The sequence below is a fragment of the Hesperophylax consimilis genome, chromosome 20 (assembly GCF_061612785.1).
Source record: "Hesperophylax consimilis isolate HC1 chromosome 20, BYU_Hcon_1.0, whole genome shotgun sequence".
Taxonomy (NCBI): domain Eukaryota; kingdom Metazoa; phylum Arthropoda; class Insecta; order Trichoptera; family Limnephilidae; genus Hesperophylax; species Hesperophylax consimilis.
Genome location: NC_142855.1, coordinates 19,319,340 through 19,336,179, shown reverse-complemented (window position 1 = coordinate 19,336,179; position 16,840 = coordinate 19,319,340). Strand labels below are relative to the sequence as shown.

The 16,840-nt window shown below is 33.0% G+C and overlaps 1 protein-coding gene across 1 annotated transcript in view; it reads right to left on the bottom strand.

Moving 5' to 3' along the window:
- Positions 1–12,329, bottom strand: part of LOC149414272 (UDP-glycosyltransferase UGT5-like) — a 32,607-nt gene extending 20,278 nt beyond the window's left edge. Inside the window, exon 1 of the mRNA XM_089644251.1 lies at positions 12,186–12,329. The gene's annotated coding sequence lies outside the window, so the exon portion shown is untranslated. The remainder of the gene's footprint in view (positions 1–12,185) is intronic.
- Positions 12,330–16,840: the final 4,511 nt, after the last annotated feature.

Sequence of the window (16,840 nt, the reverse complement as noted above, 5' to 3'; positions counted from 1 at the left end):
CTTCTTGTCAAATGTTAAAAAATAACAGCTTCAACAGTAACATCTACTGAAATAGCGGGCTATTCAAAATAACACCTCTAATTGGAAAACCCTATTTTACTAGCTGTACCGCGCCACGCGTTGATTTGGCTATTTCCAGAACTTTCTCATTCATACATTCTCGAACTTTCCGGAACCTTTTAGACTCACCGACACACTCTGCCACTCAGTTTAGAACCTTCTAGAACCTTCTAGCTAGAGTATTCTAGAACCTTCATGAACTTTCTGGAACCTTTCAGACTCACTGACACATTCGGCGGGTCCATTCTTAAATAATCTGAAGCATTCGCAACCTTCCCATAACAAAGCACATTTTCGTCACCCACGCTCGGCCACCCCAGCAAACTCTCTTACTTTCGATGTGACACCAAGGGCTATCTACTACCATAACCACCGGTGGGTGGCAGTGGCTGATTGTGAAGAAAATTAGGCGGGTAGGGAAACGCGGGTTTCTTTTTATAATAAGACAATATCTCTAAATACTATAAAATAAAGTCGCCATGCGCATCTGTCTGTTAGTGCGCTTAGTTCTTCTAAACTACGAAACGAATTTTGATAGGGTTTTCATTATCATTTAGAGAATTTCTCCTGGAAGGTTTAAATATACAATACATGCATATTATATTTATAGAAAAAGAGAAAAATCGATTTTTTATAATAAAGTCGTAAAAATATATTTTCGGGCGCTTACATTGTTAACGCTGGCTAAACCTTAAGAGATACATCAAAATAATGTACTACGGAATTGTATATCTTAAAAAGGCCTACAGAAAAGTCCTGGATGATATAAGTCTATCTCCTAAGGATATCCCCAGAAACACCGGGTACACGTCAACTAATCTAAAATAATAAACTAAGTTCATATGATGTAATTCGACGAATGGAATTAATCGATTGAGCGCTTCAAATGCAAAATGCAGTATTTAAAGATATAGCATTTTGCGATATTATGGACGCACTCCTTCCAGCCTTACAATAATGGCAAATAAAATCGGTTTAGGATCACAGGGGGCTATCTACAAAACACAACTGTATGCAAGAGATAGAGCTTTGTGTAAATAATAAATATGATTATTGAATTACCTAAACCAAGCTTAAGGCGATGCACCACGTCGTGTAATATTTTAAATTGAGCCACTATCAATAACAACTCTTACGTAGATAAGGCGATAAGGTTTAAATTGAGTAGTTTTAAATTGAGCCACTATCAATAACAACTCTTACGTAGATTAGGCGATAAGGTTTAAATTCCCGCTTAACACCATCCGCCTGTTTTGATTTATGCAAGAAAAAAACATGGCCAAAAAAGTGCTTTTTATTTTATTTTGTGGATGTTCAGGCATAAATATTTAATTTTTTTTCGATCATTTTATAAATAACTTAATTTGCTACATTATACAATAAAATCATAACCGAAAATGGGTTCGTAAGTAGGAGATTTTGAACTTTAAAGCAGTTATCATAGGCCTTATACATTATTTTTTTCTGGGCTTATAAAAAGACTAATCTAAAAAATACTCGATTATTTCAAAGGCCAAGATGTATTCTACTCGCAGTATTTAATTAAAGCATCTGAAACATTTCTAGGCGACCAAATTTTCAAACCAAAAACACAAGATTTTGCATTACTACGTATGGCATTGGCCTTAACTCAACATATCAGTTTTTGTAGTTAGGCCCCTGTTCCTAAGCCCCCGAATGTAGGATGCCATAGAGCAATTGAGACTTTTGTGCGGTATTCACATAAAAAAGAAATGAGATAGGGAAGTATCTGACTATGCAGATCTGTGCACAAAACTATATTCATTTCAAGTCACGTTTCGATTATGGAAATATTTTTTGATTACTTTCGACATAGATATCGTATTATGAGTTTCTTGACACACCTGTGTTCAAGTAGTGCTTCATTTCGAGATAATGTTACTGATAAATGCACTTGAGGTGAACCATTACTAAATTGCACTCTGTAAATCATCGTTGTTTTATTATAAGACTTTCTGAAGTGTACCCGGATTTGATAGGGAACTTTAGGTTGTGATTTATTTTTGATTTTGTTTTTATTATAGCGACTATTTAAACATTGTACATACAAAATATAATATTAAATACATGTAGGTATAGTAAATTGTATTTCTTAGGGTTACCTGTGCTTTTCTGTTTGATTAGTTTTCTATTCGTTTTTAATGTTTCTTTCAGAGTTTTTTCATTAATCTCTTTTAGCCAGATTTTTATTTTTGATTTGTAATCATTCAAATTTTCTATTGGCTTTATGTCAGGGGGAAGGATGTAATTATAGTGTAGCTGTCAACTGAGTACTTTATCTTCGACTTATTCAAACATTTACTTCCAAGACATTTACCACAAATAATTATTCGATTTGCGTTTTTTCTACCATTTATGTAATATCATTAAATCCACATTTATACTGTTAAAAAACTACTTCATATCGACTATCATTTGACTACATATCTCATTCCAGTGCAGAGATAATGCCTTAAGGCGATGCACTACGTAGTAATGCAAAATCATGTGTTTTTGGTTTGAAAATTTGGTTGCCTAGAAATGTTTCAGATGCTTTAATTAAATACTGCGAGTAGAATACATCTTGGCCTTTGAAATAATCGAGTATTTTTTTAGATTAGTCTTTTTATAAGCCCAGAAAAAAATAATGTATAAGGCCTATGAAAACTGCTTTAATCTCCTACTTAAGAACCCATTTTCGTTTATGATTTTATTGTATAATGTGGCAAATTAAGTTATTTATAAAATGATCGAAAAAAAAAAAATATTTATGCCTGAACACCCAGAAAATAAAATAAAATGCACTTTTTGGCCATGTTTTTTTCTTGCATAAATCAAAACAGGCGGATGGTGTTAAGCGGGAATTTAAACCTTATCGCCATCTACGTAAGGGTTTTTATTGATAGCGGCTCAATTTAAAATATTACACGACGTAGTGCATCGCCTATATGTATAGATTAGATTAAATAAGTTATTGGAGTGTTTGAACAAACAAGATTAGAAATATGCAATAATCACATTTTTTAAATCAGCCAACAATCTATTATAAGTTGCCTACCTACTTCATTTTTTTGTAGTATGTACACAATTAATATTTTAAAAATTACAGGTTTAACCAGGGCAGGTGTAATTGGAGCAGCCCGCTCCGGGCGCCGACCTGCCAAGGCGCCAATAAGCCAAGCAGCCAAGGCGCTGATAATACTTAAGAGGAAGCTACAAGCCAAAAATGTGTATATTCTTGGTATACCTTATATTGTAGGTAATAGGCATTAAAATCACTTGACAAAAGGAGTCTAGAAAAGATTCGATTTCTAGCAAAAAACTGGTTTTTATTTATTTTGTAAATAATTTTATAAGAAAGCAAAAAATTAATTAAGTGAAACTGTCACAGATAATCTTAGCTATAATACTTACTGTATTTTTTTAAAGATGTTTAAATACACCGATTCGTTATAAAGATTAAACAGTGCCATCTGTTGGACGTAAAAGTAACACGCGCTGCTGTTTATCTGTCTGCACGGACAGATTGAGCTACAGCAACGCGTAGCGGGGTACAGCTAGTATAATAATATTATAATTAATAATAACTGTTTTTCTTTTAAAAAATTGTATAATTGAAATTTTATAATTTTTTACATATTTTCAGAGTGATATTTTTTGGAGTTTTATGCCATGTTGCGCTGTCTCCTTATTTAGCCAATGTTTCCATCATTTACGGTCTACACCTGCACTTGAGTGCAACTCTATTCGACAAAGATTGGAAGAAAGTTGACAAAATCACTCACAAACATGTAAAAAGTCAACAGATGCAAAACACAAACATAAGTTCGATAGCCTAAAACAAAAGATTAAATCAAAGTTGTAATTAACATTTTGAGACGTGACTTTTGGGTTTGCTAAGTGTAAAAAAGTAGTAACTTTTGCTTTGTTTAAATGAAATCTATTATAACAGGCCTACTTACAATGTATAAAGTTCACAAAATGTCAGAGGCTCAAAGCAAAGAACTTACGACAAGAGACTTGCCATATTTTGAAAAGGGTCATGCAATATCTCAGCGTGCCTGTCGCCATTTTAAAGTTTGTGAGCGCTTTTATGGCGAAGCTTAATGCTAAATCGCTATTTTGATTAATCTTTATAACGAATTGGTGTACATTATGAATACCAAAAAATATGCTTTAGATAAATTGAAGGTTTTCCTATCGCTTCGCTTGATTAGAATACAAATAAATATATAAATTAGTCAATAAAAAATATAAATGCAAACTACTAAAAAATATTTTTTTTCAATAGAAATGTATGAACGCGTAAAGGAAACAATTTAAAAAAATACAGTATTATAGCTAAGATTATCTGTGACAGTTTCACTTGATTAAATTTTTAGCTTTCTTATAAAATTATTTACAAAATAAATAATAACCAATTTTTTGCTTGAAATCGAACGTTTCTAGACTCCGTTTGTCAAGCGATTTTAATGCCTATTACCTACAATATAAGGTATACCAAGAATATACACATTTTTGGCTTGTAGCTTCCTCATAACCGACTGATGTCCGAGATATCTTACATCGGACAATGATCCGATATGCGTGGCCCATACTTCGAACGCCGAAGTTGACCTGTGTATTTTTTATCTGTATTTTTACATCCGTGATTAAAACCTTCTGATTACTGCAATCAAAATGTTATTTATAAAATTATTATTATTGTAGATTTTTCTTTAGCAACAGTCATTTATTTTCACTTAAATAAATAGATTAAAACTTATAACAGAACGATGACATTGCAATTATTTTGTCGCTAACCAGTGACTTCACAAGAGTCACAAATGTTCCCAACTGCTTGGAGCCAGTGAGACTATGGTATCCCCAATTGGGGTACGTTGTGGGCTGAAGGTAGTAGTGAGGAAGGGAAAGAGATTGGTAAGAGGAATTTTCCACTATTTCCTTCCTCTCTCCACTACATTCAGCCTCGCAACATACCCCAAGAGGTGATGACATAGTCTCACTGGCTCCAGACGGTAGGTAGCCGTTGGGACTCTTGTGAAGTTTCACATAAAAAAAGAAGGTAATGTTAGCTTCCTCATTCTGTCTTTGAGTATGTTTATGTTTGTGGGCCACTTTAGGTATTGGTCTCCTGTAATGACTACGAATTTTATTTCGTTTATTGCTACCACTAAACGAGTAATGTTGTTGTGTTTATTATAATTTGCATTTCTTGTTTTTTATGCTAAATGGTTAAGAAAAAACCTTTTTTTTAATTCGTTGGTATCTGTGTTTGCCACGTTATTTATGTCATGAATTCGTCAGTTCGGCTCGCGTATGTACAGGGTTTTCCAATAAGAGGTGTTATTTTGAATATCCCGCTATTTCGGTATATGTTACTTTTGAAGCTGTCATTTTATGACATTTGACAAGTAGAAACTACGCCATTAATAAAAATGGAACGATACACGCTTCAACAACGCATTGAAATTATTAAAATTCACTTAAGTGAATCAAATGCAAATCATCTTGAGTGATGAGGCCCATTTCCACCTCGGTGGCTTCGTCAACAAGCAAAATTGTCGCATCTGGGGCTCGGAGAGTTATTGTTGAAAAGCCTCTCTATCCTCAACGTGTGACTGTTTGGTGCGGCTTATGGTCCGGCGGAGTCAATGGATCTTACTTTTTCGAAAATGAGGCTGGAGCAACAGTTACGGTGAATGGATCCCTATGGAGTGATGATTAATGATTTTTTATGGCCGGAATTGGATGGTATTGATCTGGACAACGCACAGTGGGCTGAAAATCGCCTTTCATAGACATAGAGACTTGAATTTTCAAGGGTATTTTTTTTTGCTAGAAATGGATTCTGCTGATCATTACTATGCTATAAAATGTCGTACGAAGCAATTGCGTGTACAAATGAAGGAGTTATAATTTTTTTAAGAAAAATTTGTATGGCGCTGACATTAAAAATGAGGCTATCTCTGGAATCATAAGGTTGGCCGTTCTATCCTTACACACAGATAATACTACTATTTATTTGTATTTTTTTGACATACTTCATATTGTGGCGCAAGGTGCGATTATTTTTTTAAAAATCCTCAAAGTTGAAAAAAACCCCTTTTAATGTTGATGATTCATTTAAATGCTTGAATGCTTTTAGGCTTGCAGTGTAAATAAAATATTGTAAACTAGACAAAGCATACTCATTTGTAAAGCATTTAAGCATTAAAATGAATCTTAAACATAAAAAAGTTTTTTTTTCAACTTTGATAATTTTTTTTTTAAAAATCACAAGTTTCGCCACAATACGAAGTATGTCAAAAAAATACAAATAAATAGCAGTATATTTGTGTGTAAGGATATAATGGTCAACCTTATGATTCCAGAGATAGCCTCATTTTTAATGTCAGTTCCATACAATTTTTTCTTAAAAAAATGATGACTCCTTCATTTGTACACGCAATTCCTTCATACAGAATTTTATAGCATATTAATGATCAGCAGAATCCATTTCTAGCCAAAAAAAATACACTTGAAAATTCAAGTCTCTATGTCTATGAAAGGCGATTTTCAGCCCACTGTGCACAGTGTCTTGGCTTGCAGTGTAAATAAAATATTGTAAACTAGACAAAGTATACTCATATGTAAAGCATTTAAGCATTAAAATGATTCATCAACAAAAAAAAGATTTTTTTTCAACTTTAGGATTTAAAAAAAAAAAATCGCACCTTGCGCCACAATATGAAGTATGTCAAAAAAATACAAATAAATAGTAATATTATCTGTGTGTAAAGATAGAACGGCCAACCTTATGATTCCAGAGATAGCCTCATTTTTAATGTCAGCGCCATACAAATTTTTCTTAAAAAAATTATAACTCCTTCATTTGTACACGCAATTGCTTCGTACGACATTTTATAGCATAGTAATGATCAGCAGAATCCATTTCTAGCCAAAAAAAATACCCTTGAAAATTCAAGTCTCTATGTCTATGAAAGGCGATTTTCAGCCCACTGTGCGGCGTTTACTTTCAACGAGACGGCGCTACGTGCCACACAAGCAACGAAACCATTGATCTTTTACGATTGAATATCAAAATAACACCTCTTATTGGAAAACCTGTATATGTAGCATAACATGAACTTCAACTTGCCCTCTTCTATACATTGACCTTCAAACTCCACTATGTAGTCCGGAGCAGTAACCCTGACTATATTCAAATGACTTCATAGATTAACTTTATCGGTTTTACAATCGTTCGTGTAATTCAAAAGAAACACATCTGCATCTTTCTTTTGTTTTTTTTTCATTTAAAATCTTAATGGCTTGTGATGAAGTCGTGTAAAAACAATGTACAGCGCGCAGCCTGTATATGGAAGGATCTACGGTCGAATTTGCCCTGGCAGGCTTAGAAACACGATATTTCCGTCCCTAACGAACGTATTACTAAAATCTCAGATGATTCTAATCTCTCAAGAAGTTACTAATTCACCGTCTATAAAAAATAATTTCGCTAATTTTATAGTCGAAAAACGTTTTATACAATTTTCAAACCGTTTAACATAAAATATTTTAAATGTACTAAATAACTTACATTCTAAATATTTAAAATGTGAGCTTAGAGCAAACCCCAATAAGGAAGTTGAGTCCATTTTTTTTATTTTTTTTTATCAATGTTCGCATTCAAACTTAAATACTGGTATTTTTTTTTTTTTTTTTAAAGTTTGTTTTCATAGTTAAATTAATTCTCAAAGTTTAAATTTTATTAAGCCCGCCAAAACGAGCGGAATCCGAGCGGTAACAGGCGGGGTGTAGTGTGACGTCATTAGAACTGTGAAAACCACGTCGCTTAAGCATTATGTATGGAAAAAAATTTAATTCTTCAACAAGGAATTCCAGTAATTTTTTTACCAATGTTAACCGTCTATTATAATTGATGTTATTAAAAAAAAAGAAAATTGATTAAGATTTCATAGTTAAATTAATATTTTAAGTTAGAATATTTGCTTTTCACGCCCGATACGGTACTTGTACGGTATCGCCGTCGCTACTTGTTGACGTTCCCCGCGCGAATTCAGGACCACCGCGCAGAAAAGTAAAGACCAAAAGTAAAATAACGGTTTACAGCCCAGTTCACTGTGAGACTTTTCTGAGCGGCCGGCGGCCTGAAGTGTATCACATGCTTTGTGACATGTATAATAATAAAAACATCTAAGTTATGCAATAAACAACATATTATTATAAAGCACTATACGAATATGTATCTTTAGAAATCCATTTCATATAATAATAATAACAAATACGTACATATATTTGACAAACCCAAATAAACCTTTGGCCTATACACCTCTCTCATCTAAATCGACCATCTCTCATGTAATAGAAAGAGATGCACCATAGGTGTTCCGTTGTACGTACAAGTCACGACACATGTGACGACAGAATTCTTTCGACCAATCGTGGAGCGTATACAGTATATTGCTATTGAATGCTTTTTCAAGAACGTTTAACTAATTGTAAGAATAATAATATAGAAATATATTTATATATTTAGAATCGATATTTTTTGATCTACATGAACATATTTTTTATAAGTCAAAATATTTTTCACTCAACTTCCTTATTATTAGAGACTTGTGTCCCTTTAATTACTACAAGAAACAACGATTTAGATGTTAAAAGATGAATAATAATTCCATTTAAATTTAATGTTCAAAATTTACCTTATAAAACGCCATTTTGGAATTTTTTGTACAAAGTGACACTTGAGAACCCAAACTAAGAACACAATAACCTATTTTATAAATGAAAATAGTGGTTTCTTGTAGTAATTGTTGAAACAAAGTGTAATTTGTATAATCTGTGTCTAAAAGTGCTGCGGTTATAGAAATAAATAACGAAGTCGCTTGTGCAACGATGGAGGATTTATTTATTGTAATCAAGCTTAATTTGTACAACTGTAATGAATTGAATAATGCTATTACTATATATTGTAAATACAATATAGCATTATTCAATTCATTAAAAAAAGAGTTTATTTATACCTAGACAAGTTCTGCTGTGTAGTTTGATAATGCCTTCAGAAGGCGAAACAGCTGTCACGCGTAGTGATGTAGACCCGGAAATATTCCCCGGGGAATATTTCCCGACCTGAAATAAATTCCCGAAAACGGGGAATTTATTTTATTTTTAATAAAAATGGTTTCTGCACTTCTCTTGGATGCTTTATTGAGTGCAGTTATCTAAGACGACATCCCCTGATCTAGGGACAATTTAAGAAATGAAGGAATACTGAACTGTGTGGTGAACACTCCAAAACCAATTTTCGTTGACTTCGTCAATACAAAAGACAATCGACACACATCCGAGTATTTGTGCCAGGAAATGAAAAAGATTTTGGAAAAGTTTGGCCCCAATAAATTTTTAGTTGTGATAGGAGACAATGCGGCCAATATGAAGAAAGCTTTTACAAAATGAATATATCCGCACATTGTACCCCTTGGGTGCATAGCTCATACAATGCACCTATTGGTGAATGACATTCTTTCTACCAAATCAGCAAACGTCTTCATTCAAAGGGTTGTTAGTATCGTTAAGACCATCCGTCAATCACAAATACTGAGCGCATTACTAACTGAAATAAATACAGCAAAGAAATTGAATTCGACTCTACATCTTCCTGTCAAAACACGCTGGGGCAGTTGTGGTACTCGTTACCTACCTACGGGCCGCGAGGTGCGGGGAGCACTTCGGCGGTAGTCTGTATTGCCATTCGGTATTCTGTAGTCTCACAGTTAACAAGCAATAAACGATCTCTGTAAATATTCAACCAGCCTTACGTATTATAATCAATCCTGAACCCAAGTCCCTTTTAAGGTGAATCTACAGGATACTACAGCAGTTATTTAAATTGCCTTGACAACATGAGGAAATTTAAAGTAAGCCTGCAAACATTTGCAGTAAACGAAGAACAGCCTGTTGGACGATGATGTTTACTAGACAAGAGTGACATCATTAGCCGATGTTCTGCGACCGATTGTTTCCTGGATTACACAGCTAGAGGGAGACGATCCACTAACACACAAAGCATTGTATGCTTTTGAGGATATTGAGAGCAGTCTAAGTAAAACTCTTCCAGCGTCTCTACTGTCACATGCCGAAGAGAAGCAAATACTGGAAAAGGCGGCGCAGCGCAAAAAAATTGCTATTGCTCCAATACATCTGGCTGCTGCCCTACTAGATCCAGGTTCCCAAGGACATCTGCTAAGTCACGCACAGCAACTTGAAGCATTCGAATTCATTGACCAAGTAGCAAGTCATATGGAGACTGTTGATAGTGCAAGTTGATTTAGCCAATTATAGGGCTAAAGAAGAATCATGGAGCAAGGCATTCCTATGGAAGTGTGTCGATAAAATCACGCCAGTGACCTGGTGGAAGGGGATTTGCGGATGTTCTGATTGTCACAGATTGCCATAAGAATATTGACTGCTCCCATTACTTCAGCAGCCACTGAGAGATCTTTTAGCACGTTTAGTCGCATTCATACAACACGGAGGAATCGTCTAACAACTCAAAGAGCAGGGAAAATAACATTTGTGGCACACAATTGGAAACTTCTTTCCTCTGAAAGAGGCTCTCAAGTTGCTCCCAAGAAAACCCTTTCTTCGACGGATGAGCAGATTGCTTCGCATCATAACGTTTCAAACCTATCTGGTACTCGCAAACGCAAACATCCAATTGACTGTGCTGAGGAAGAAGAAAACGTAGATAATCCTGAGTCGGCAACAACTTCGTCCGGGTCGGATGAAGAAGAAGAATATGTGAAAGTGGAAGCGAAGTTGATAGTGTCAGTGTCCAATCGGTATCATCAGATGAACAGTAACGATCTGTGAAGTTGTGTCATTTTTACAGTTTTATACAATTGATTTTTTATATGTACCGTTTACTAGCATAAAGTGTATATAGGCTACTAATACTGTACAGAATACAATTATATAGAGATACTACTCACTTTAAAATAATTTTGATCGGTGTTTTTTTGTTATTTTTCTCTTGGATCCTATTCCTATATATATGGGAATAGTTTTTATGGATCTATCCTGCTCTATATGTACCATATGTGTGTATATTTTATTTTTTATTCAATAAATATTATTCTTTTTGAGGTATTATGTTGTTAAAATCAAAATTCCCAAAATTCCCCATCCAGGGAATATTCCCCAGAAATAAATTCCCGGGAATTTACACATCACTAGTCACGCGTAATACTAATAATTACACAGCAGACGTTATTAATAAAGAAACTGTTTTTATAAATTGAATAATAATCATTTTTACTGAACATAAAAGAAAAAAGACAATTAAGAGACTGAGGAATTGAATCCATGACGACTTATTGGGAACCAGACGCAACTGTCAACTCTGCCAACAACATTTCTAGTTGATTTCATGATATTTATAGTTGTACCTTCTCAACCATTTAATCGCTTTTGGGAGCAACAGAAATCGCTGTATCTCCCTTAATGTCGTGGTGAGAAATATGATCTTAACGGTGTTAGAAAGAAAAAAATACGCTTTATATTCAAATCAAAAAAATTACCACAGAAGAATTACTATTGCTCCTTTTTCAGACCAAAGGTTTCGATCGATCTTAAAAAAATATATTTTTATATGAAACGATAAAAAATTAAAGCGAGGTTTATTAATACATTTGTCTAATAAAATAAGTGTGTGTTTTTATACATTTTTTATTTACCAGTAATTGTTGGTTCAAAAAACGTAAAGTGAGCCAATTTAATTGTTTGTTTATGTTTGTATTAAAAATTTTAATATTTAAAATAAATATATGTTTATTTCATTTAACAAAATATGAAAACGTATTTCATCACCTTTCCAAAACAGTTTTCAGTTTTCGGATACGTTCAAAAATATTCCATTTATTTATATTTTATTGCAAAGCGGAAATAATAACACTTTCTGACATAATATCACTGAAGCCTGAGAATAATACTGATAATAAAAATGATTTTATAATTTGGCGCTACAACTTAATTTATTAATATAACTTATAACTTTTGGCTTATAACTCATTGTTAGAGAGTTTCATAGCTAGAGAAACAGGTTTATGTCAACTCACCTATGAATGCACACAATTTACACAAACAAATAACACAGAATCTAAATGGAAGTATTTTTATTATGTAATCAAATGAAATACTATAATATAATCAGCCATGGATTTTGCCGGAGATGTTTTCGATATAAATTCTCGACACCAACTGAATCAGTGAGCGCAGTATGTAATAATTTGATAAATTGTGAACAAAGCGAGTTCTTGATATCAAGGTTGTTCATATATATTCGTTGACAGGATGGATGTAGGGTGACCACATATTTATTTATTAATACAAAAGTACATTTAATACAAAAAATATATTTTTTTTTTAAACGAACACGAAACATTAATCATACTAATATTACGTTGACATACTAATATTATGTTAACATACAAATATTTTGAAAACATACTAATATTATGTTAACGTACTAATATTTTGAAAACATACTAATATTATGTTAACATACTATTTTTTTGAAAACATACTAATATTATGTTAACATACTAATATTACGTTAACATACTAATATTATGTTAACATCCTAATATTTTGACAACATTCTAATATTATGTTAACATACCAATATTACGTTAACATACTAATATTATGTTAACATACTAATATTTTGACAACATACTAATATTATGTTAACATACTAATATTATGTTAACACACTAATATTATGTAAACATACTAATATTATGATAACATACTTATGTTAACATACTAATATTATGTTAACATACTAATATTATGTTAACATACTAATATTAGGTATGTTAACACACTAATATTAAGTTAACATACTAATATTATGATAACATACTTATATTATGTTAACATATTAATATGATGTTAACATAATAATATCATGTTAACATACTGATATTGTGTTAACATACTAATATTATGGTAACATTCTGATATTATGATAACGTACTAATATTATGATAACATACTAATATTATGCTAAACATAAGTACCTACTAATATTATGTTAACATTCTAATATTATGTTAACATTCTGATATTATGATAACATTCTAATATTATGATAACAAACTAATATTATGTTAACCATACTAATATTATGTTAACATCAGTGGCGGCTCGTGACTTTTGGGTTACTAGAGTGCTAATATTACTAAAAATGGCTTAATTGATGTTGTTGTAGCTGAAAATGATTTTTTTTTTTTTTAGAAAAATTGATTTTTTGTATGAAGATTTTCAGGAATTCCGTGCGGCGCACGGCGATACTGAAATTTCCTGAAAATCTTCATACAAAAAATCGATTTTCAGAAAAAAAAAAAAAAATCATTTTCAGCTATAACAACATCAGAAATGCCATTTTTTATAATATTAGCACTCTATTACACCCAAAAGTCACGAGCCGCCACTGGTTAACATACTAATATTATGTTAACATACTAATATTATGATAACATTCTAATATTATGATAACATACTAATATTTTGACAACATACTAATATTATGATTCAAATTAAATTGACATTACAATTAGGCTTTACGTGTAAAACAAAATTTAAATACGAGACAATACCGTAAAAAAATTCTAGAATATTAATGTCGTAAGTGAAGCAGCCGTGCACAAAAATATGCGACGCGCGGCTCTGTTATATTGGACAGACTTGCGGTTGAATTTGCCCTATCAAATCGACGTAATTTATTTATTTATTAATTTAAACACCCTGATGGGCTTTTACACGATACATATTTTACATCATTTACTGCATAATACAGTGACAACAGAAGTTTTTATTTATTTTTAAAACTACAGCAAAAAAAAACAGTTTTTTTTAAGTTCACAACATATCTACAAGAAAACAACAAATATAAGTAATCGCTCTTTAAATATGCTACATAAAAATGTTATTCAGGTATCTCTTGAACACAGGCAAACTTATATTAAATTTGTCGATATTTGATGTGAATTTGTTTCCAAGTGTGTGAAAGCTAGAAATAGGTGCATGTAAGTGGTAGTTGGTACTGAAGTTATTGTTGCAGAATAATATATTTTGCCTAGTTGCTCGAGTAGGTACTCTGAAATTTCTAAGTTGCAGGAGTTCACTACAGTCTAGTTTGGAGTGAATAATCTTAAATACAAAAAGTTAGGTTATTTATTTTCCTTTTATTTTCTAAGGAATGTATTTTAAGTGTATTTAGTAAGAATGTAAATGTAGAATGTTTATGTGTTGAATAGGTATCTGTAATTTGAAGTTAATATGTCGTAAAAAATTGTGCTGCACACGTTCAATATATTTTTTTATATGAATCTGTTAGTATGGGGACCACACTATTGAATTGTATTTTAACAAGCTGCGTACTAGCGACAGATACACGATTTTTATAATCTCCAACGAGTCGAAGTCTTTGATGATTCTGATTATAAATCCCACTGTCTTCATAGCTTTGCTAGTTATTTGTTGTATGTGATTTACAAAATTTAATTGAGTGTCAAACATAACTCCAAGACTTTTTCTAAGATTTCGCTTGCTATTGTGTATGTGAATAATAGTGGGGTCTTTGTTAGACAAAATGTTAATGATTGATGAAGTCATGGTAAAACATGGCATGGCCGATGTAATGGACGGACCCACGGTCGACTTTGCCCTCGAAGGCCTAAGAAATCTATATTTCCGTTAGGTTTATTCTAATTATTTCAGATAACGATTACTAAAATCTCAAATGTTTCTAGAGGGATACCTCGGAAAGTTACTAATTCATCGTGTAGAAAAATAAAATCTGGTGCTTACAGCTAATTTTAAAGCTGAAAAACGTTTTATAAAATTTTAAAACCGTTTAACACAAAATATTTAAATAGTAAGGTCCTGTTTTTATTAATCTTAAATATAAATAACTTACATCCCTAGGGATTCCTCTAGAAATATTTGACATTTTAGTAATAAGTTCAGAAATAATTAAACAAACCCCGGTTGTTAGAGACTGGAGTCTTACGTTGCCTGAAGGTTCAGTAAACATTATTTTCTTAAATGTGAAATCGTCATATTAATTTGTATTTTTCAAGATCACGAAACGTACCTGCTCAGTTTTAAAAAATAATTTTACAATGTACAAAGAAACGTTCCTATCTCAATGACAAATCTTTTTTCAAACTTTCTTTAGAGAGATAGGTACCATGATATTGAAAAAACACGAATAAGAAAGTACAAATAAAAACGACGATTTCATATGTGAAAAAATAATCTTTATTAAAATAATAATCTTCATTAAAACGGCCACCATCACGGAAACGGAACAAACACTTTAACAGACGGAAGAAATGCAAAACTGAGTTAAAACAGGTTAAAAACTTCCGCTACGCTCAATCAATTAGTTGATTAGGTTAGGTTAGAGTATAGTGACAATTAATTAGGTTAGGGTGTGCGATAATCTTTAGGATTACAATCTTTAGATCGCAGACGTCTGGTAGGTATGCCGTACTTGTTCTACCTGTATTACAATGGAAGATGCTCCGGAGAACTAGCGTTATTGATCCCTTCGGCACCGGTGCATAGTCGAGAATCACGCCACACGTGTACACGGTTATCACTTGTCACAAAGAACGGGTCGCTTCTAAAACTCGATCTTGAGTTCAACAGCTCGGCTGTTGTTTAATTTGCCGGCCTCTGTGTTTCCTCTTTCCTATAACATGGGTGTCTTCAAGACCTAGGATCACTCCTTCCGCGCCCAATACATGTACACGGTTGACATTATTTGTCACATGAGAACGGGCCGCTTCCACGACTCGCTCTTGAGTTTAACAGCTTGACTGTGAAACGATTTTCCAGCCTCTATGTTTCCTATCCCCTACAACATGGGTATCTTCAAGACCCGTATTCACTCCTTCCTCTGCTCAAAAAGACCCTCCACACGGCATTCCCAAAGAGGACACAGGCCCTGATGAAAATCATTTTCCTTAGGACCTACCGTATGGTTTAATGTAAGAAAAAATCACACTTAACGACATGTTTTCAAAACTGAACCATTTAAAATGAACAGATAGTCACCCCACGAACTAATTGTCAAGTCCATAGTAAATGCATAACCACTTGTTCCAGTATATTTTATAGTTTCGTGATTGGTTTCTTTATACTATTATATATTTGTAATTTTCCTCTTTTCAAATGAAGTCTACAACACGATATGATTAGCGTTATCTCGTGTTTACTGTTAGTGATAAAATAATCACAAGACCACTATAATGGGGGTGACAGATTACGCTTTAAGTTCAAAACGTTTTACATAACTCCATATTGCTCGCCATACAATCCCATACAGACCTGTCACACCTAAAAAGATTAATGTATAAAGCTGCTGCCACACGCAAAGCTCACATCAAAAGTTAATGTACAGCGCATCATCTTTTCTACCGACACACGACGCTATCAAATATTTCTTCCTATGGTAGGAGAGGGGGTCAGTTGAATTCGAGAGCGGCCGAGGAACATAATTTCATCTGTCAAAGTGACAACTTTACTTACTGACAGCTTGAGCGCGTTTTCGAAATGGATGATACTTGTCGCCTATTGCTGGATCTGTTGGACAGCTCATCCTCAGATGATGATGCCGCCAACTATATAATTATAAATGCTATTTATAAACTTTTTAGATTTTAAACAATCTGCGCGTAAATAGCGCATTTTCACATAA